Source organism: Alligator mississippiensis, chromosome 15 (assembly GCF_030867095.1).
Source record: "Alligator mississippiensis isolate rAllMis1 chromosome 15, rAllMis1, whole genome shotgun sequence".
Taxonomy (NCBI): domain Eukaryota; kingdom Metazoa; phylum Chordata; order Crocodylia; family Alligatoridae; genus Alligator; species Alligator mississippiensis.
The window spans coordinates 9,394,659-9,400,895 of record NC_081838.1 but is presented as its reverse complement, the minus strand read 5'-3'; positions in this window follow the sequence as shown (position 1 = coordinate 9,400,895).

Genomic DNA, 6,237 nt, shown 5'->3' with positions numbered 1-6,237 from the left:
ATGCACAGAGATCCCAGAGATGGGGAACCAGGTCCTGCTGGGTCTCTGCAGCTGGAGGCGGAGGAGGCATCTCAAGCAGCCTTTGCCTTCACAGTTGAGTCTGCAGCACCATCGTGTGGTCGCTCTGCCCCACTCCTGCTAAGCCACCGACATTTTGTGCCATGTAGGTCAGCTCCCTTCACGCTGCACGAGCAGGCAGTGCCAGCCACCGCCCTGATGGCAACTAGCTGGTCCCATAGCCAGCCACAAGCCATGCACAGCCCAGCATGCACAGGGTTCATGGACAGGGGACAAGCAAGAAGAAACACCTGGAGGAAGCAAGATGCTCTGTTCCCTCGGGACCTGGCACCAGTGCAACCATTTCTGGGCCGCAATTAGTGAACAGAGGCTGCAACATGGGCACAGGCGGATCTGGAGTTTTGAAGGTGGGGGCAGATGGTGAGGTGCATCCTCACATATAGGACACCACACATTTTTCCTCCACTTCACAATAAACTAGAAGCTTTACTAGTATGCTGGGGTATTATTCAGTTTAAGGTGGAAGCAAAAGCAAATCTAACTTCACAGGAATGAGTTCAAAACAACCTGCAGAGCTGGGAACGAGGAGCTTCATGACCAGGAGCAGCTCCAGATAGGTGAAGTGCAGGGCCACAGCTAGCTTGACTGGTGGAACATCAAGCCCATTGAAAAGGAGAGGGTCTTTAACACCTGTGCAACAAAGAGTTTCGAAGGGATCAGGCACATGATAACACCCTGAAGTCAATTGACTCTCATGGGATGGGGCCAGCCAGAATCAAGAGATTGACTCGGTGCTAGGGATTTTTTTTTTGCAATACAATTTTGTTTCCAGGCCAAATCGGTTCTGACTTAGGTTCCAAATTTCAAATGAGCAGAGCTCAGTCCTTTCAGTCTGTATGGCGCACTCGCTGGCAAGTCTCCTCCCTCCCAGACTCTTCAACCCGGGGCTGCAGACACTCCCAAATCCATGGCGGCTTCCTACATGCAAGCCCCCAGCCCGAAGGCCTTGGAGTTCAGATGCCCCCTAGTCTCACTTGCCCTAAGCCAAAAGGCCAAAGGAGCAAGCTAGAGGGAAAGCTCAAGAGCAATCCTCCATCACTGTAAATTGTGTAGCCAACCCTCCCACTGGGAGGCTTTGGTAGACTCTGGCAGGGGTCAGCCTGCCCACGGTGCAAGGGACCGGCCTTCACCCTCTAAGTACTCAAAGTCATTCAAGGCTGAGAAGAAGGGGTCTTCCCTGCAAGGTCAGTAAAACCCCTTGGGCCAAAAACCACCTCTCCCCTGCCAGGTAAGCATTGGGAACATGCCCTGGAGCACACCTGCACTGCTCCTGCAGTGGTCTGGGGCATTGCACATGGCTTCGCCCAGCCTCCTGCTCCCGTCCCATGAATGACAAGCCTGGAGACAAGGCAGTGAAGCCAGCAAGAAGGCACCCCTCACCACTGTGTCTCTGTATGCTTGAAAGCTCACAGGGGCCCCTGGGTGGCTTTGTTTCCAGGTTTGCCAGTTCAGAGCAGGCGGCCAAGGGGTGCCTAAAATCGGTCCTCTGGAGACCCTCTCAGAAACTCTACATGCATGCTGCTGGGATAAGCATATCGAGCAGCTTCCCATTCGAAGAGGCAGCAAAAGGGTGATCCGATCCCACTCTGGAAGGACCCACGTGGCCAAGAGATCACAAAGCTGCAACCAGATCCGGTGCTGGGAAGCTGAAGCTAGACGAACCCAGACTGGAACCCAAGGACTGACTGGTAACTGGGCGGGCAACTGAGCTGACCAGGACGGCTTATTGGGGCGGTTCTCCATTCCCGGTGGTGTTCACATGACAGAGCTGCTGCAATCAGCTGAGATTTGTACCCAGATTCAATGCAATCCTCAGGATTCAGAGGGCTGTTGGTGAACTCCATTGCTCATGGTCCTGTGAGCCCTGGTCTGAAGTCAGGTAGGAGGGAGATTTATTTGCTAGACCAGGAGTGTCAAACCCATCTGGTTTTGTGGGCCAGATGAGGCCCATGGACCCTTCTCCCCCACCCACAGGCCATCTAGGACACCCATCCAGACTGGTGGTGCAGCCCAGGACCTGGCTCCCACGAGCTGCCCCACCAGGGCTGGTTCTGGGCTGCTTGCACCACCCTCTAGGGCTGGGTGCCAGGCTGCACCATTTGCTGAGGCCAGGTCTTAGGCTGCACTGCCCACACCGCCTGCTGAAACCCAGGTGGCACAGCCTAGGACCCGGCCCTGGCAGGCAGCACTGCCCCAGGACCCAGCCCTAGCAGGCTGCTGGTTCCTGGCCACACCACCTGTGCTGCTCGCTGGGGCCACGTCCCGGGCTGCACGGGCCACGCTGCTTGCTGAGGCACAGCCAGGGGCAGAGCAGCCTGGGACCTGGCCCCAGGGATCACCGCAGGCAGCGCACATCCTGGGTAATGTGCCAGGAGCCAGTCCGGCTCAGCAAAAGGGGTAGCACCAGGGGCCATGCCTCATGGGCCAGATCCAGGCCCCAGGCCATATGTTTGGCACCCCTGTTCATGGGTGGATCTAGACTTTTGAGAAGGAGGGTGCAGACGGTGAGGTGCATCTTCACATATAAAACATCACTTGTTTTTCTCCAGTTAAAAATAAACTAGAAGTTTTGCCAATAGGCAGGGGGCCCGGGGCTGCATTATTCAGTTTAAGATGGAAGCAAAAACAAATTGAACTTCATTGGAATGAGTTCAGAACAACCTGCAGGGCTGGGAAATAGGAGCTTCATAACCAGAAGCAGCCACAGAAAGCGGGATTGCAAGAACAGCATGACTGGTGGAAGATCAAGACCATTATAAAGAAGTGAGGGTTGTTAAGACCTGTGGATCAGGGAGATGACAATGCACCATGAAATCGGTTGACTCTCTGAGCACCGCTTGACTGGAAATGCTGCTGCCACTGCCAGACAGACCAAGCCTTGGTTGGAGCAGAGATCAAACAGGGTAGGGGGGGAATGCAAATGCATCAGTGCAGCCCCCCTGGATCCACCCCTGCCCTTGTTATAGACTGACTGAAGTCTGCACAAATTTTCGTGAGTCCAAGCAGACCCATGGCAGACCCTTCAACCACCTTGGACACCCTATTGCTGACCTGAGCATGGCTGCTTTTAGGTAGCAAACCTTTAAAAACCAATTTGAATGGGAAATTGGGGAATGAGAACTCGCCCCAGACTGGACCGGTTAAGTGTGCTTTAAACAGAGACTTCCTATCCCATGACCTGGGTTAGCTTTTGTGACCCCCTTGTTACCTGGGGTTTACTGCTTGTCTCTCCCAGCACTGCCCCCTCTCCCTCCCTCCCTGTCTTTTGTGTTCAAATCACTGTCTCCATTTGCTACCCTGCACAATGCCTGTCCTGTCACAGCATCTGATGAGGTGAGCCTGGGCTCATGAAAACTGGCACTATATAGGTAATACCTACTTTGATTAGTCTGTAAGGTGCAAGTCTACCCTGCCTCCTCCATGTGATGCTGCCATCTCGTGGCAGGAACACTGAGTGAATAGGGCAGCTCCCTGGAAGAAGCACAGGGACTGATACAGTGCAGACAGTCAAAAAGCCTGAGGCTGAATCAATTCAATCTTTGCGGGTTAGTCTAAGCTGCGTAGATTGAACCAAGAAGCAAGTGAACAGACATGCACTGTTGATTCCAGAAATGCAGCCACATGCCTGCAGTGGCCTAGGCCAGAAGCAGGGTGGGGGGCACTAAAGCATCCCTCCCTGCTCAGTTTGAGCAGACAGCTTGGGCCAAGCCCATCCACATTGTGAGGTGGGGTTTATGCAGGAGGTGCAAAGCATCCTGGGATGCTGGGGGACCATGAATTAACTTGAATTGGAGGGGATCTGGGACAGAAGTTCAATAAACTGATTTAACGAAAATCGGTTAAGTCTGATACCACATCCATGCAGGTTTAAACCAGTTTCAGCCATTTCTGAAAGCGGCTTATGTGCATGAACTTCTGTTGTGTTACAGATTTGAACCAGTTTCCAATCCTCTATACCAGCTTATATGTAAATTCTGTTCCTAGCCTATCGACCACCTCCTATGGCTCTGCTCGTACACCAAGGAGGTGTAGAAGCAGCTCTGTGAAGCAGTGACTGGTTGGACAGCTGTCAAGAGAGGTGGCACTGTACCGACACCTAACTAAACACCAAGGGCGCCCATCAGCCCGCTTCGATCAGTTTGTGTCCTGCGTCAGGAGCGCCCTGTGGAAATGCAGGAACATCCTGATGTACAGACACACAAACCTCGAAGTGGTAGACTGCGTTAAAATGGCTTTGAGCAAACTTCAGTCCTACTACCAGAAATTGGTAGCAGAAGACATAGCCAAATCCGCCTGGCAGAGGGACACTCGGCATAGGATCTTTCAAGACCTCCCCAGTGGGAAAACAGACAGTGACAGAGAAGAGGACATCAAGACAACAGGATCAGAAGATAGCAATGAGGGCAGCAGCAGTGACAGCAGCAGCAGGTCCTCCAGCAGAAGCAACAGCGAGTGAACTGAGTTTTAAACCCTGTATTCAGGGACAGGACTAAGAGACAAGGGTTTAAGAGAGAAGATGCCTTGCAGTCGGGTGTACGGGAGCACTATCCTATGGGTGCAGTATATTGTAATGGTTGCGCGGTACCTATGGTGGGTTAAGGAGACAATGATCAGTGACTAGAAGGTGTGTGTGTGTATGTAGATAGATAGATAGATAGATAGATAGATATAAAACCTTTATTATATACAAGACACATATTTTTACCAAAAAAATAATGTTGTCCCTACCCATAGTGACTAGTGAGTAGTTGGAGGTATTCTCCTATGGCTGTCTGTCCTCCTCCATCCACAGGTCCCCGGGGGGTATACGAAAGGGCTGTCCAGGCTGTCTCCGATGCACCAGTCAGGCAGCATCAGCACAACAGGCTCCCTTTCCATGGCCTAAAACAGTGATTCTCAACCAGGGTGTCTTCAGATCCTTTCAAGGGTGCTGCGGGGTGCCATGCAGTGTTAGATGTTCAAACGTGATTCATAAGATGAACCCAGAAATTTAAAATGGGAATTCATAGCATTAAAACCTGTTGTAGTCTCTCTGTTCTTTGCAATGGAAGAATTGCTTTTTTTTTTTGTAGCCAAAAAGCGAGTGAGAACCAGAGCTGCCATCCTCGGAGGGGTGCCTTGAGTCTAATGAGGGGTGGCATGAGTCTAACAAGGTTGACAACCGGCGCCCTAGAGGAAGATATCACATATGATGATGCATATCCCAGTAACAGTGATGGGCACTTTGTGAACGCGGTGAGATGTCAAAGAGCTGGGAATGTAAACAGACCAGACAGGCAGGGGTTGGGGCAACACTGGAGCGAGGGAGTCATTCATGTCTCGATGCCCCCAGGGCAGTGCCCTAACTGCTACACCCTCTTGCCTCCCAATTGCTTTCATACTTGTCCATATATGCCATGAATGTCATAGCATTCATGGCATATATGGACAAGAGCATAGCATAGGCAAATGTTCCTTCCCTATTCCCAGTCCTCGCCCGTGCCTGGAAGATCATCCCTATAGAAAACACCAGCCTCATTTAATCTGCTGGATTATGGGATTATGGCATTTGGGACAGAAAATAACACTTCTTCATTAATATTTTCCACCTACGTACACTGTATCATCATCTCGAAGTATTTCAGTGTGCATCCTAGCCCATTTATCATCATTAACTTTGTTCTTAACCCCATTTTACAGCAAGTCTGGCCCAAAACCAAGAAGGGAGTCGCTGCGAACAGAACGCAGAACAGCCCTGTCCCGTCTCCCTCCTTCAATTGACGTGTGATCACCCCTTATTGCATCCCAGTTTGTTCGGGATAAATCTGCAGCCAGAAAAGGGGCTGATAGAGGTTATTTCTTTCAAAAGAGGACGGGGGTCTTGGACATTGCCAGCTCCTTTAAGGCAGATGGCGAGAACCCGGCGGCGTGCAGCGTTCTGCAGCGGTTGGGCCGAGATGGGGCTGTCCCTTAGCAAAAACCGGACGGCGCCCGGGCATGGGGGACCCGGCCAGAAACCGGGGACCAGGGAAGCAAGGATTACGTGGCTTCCCTCTCACCTCTGCATAGGTAAGGGGGGCCGAATCCAAGAGACAGGCTTCCTTGGGATGGGAGGGATCGGGGAGGCCGGGACGCCTGGGTTCTAGTCCCGTGTAGTCTCAAGGCAATTACACATCGCCC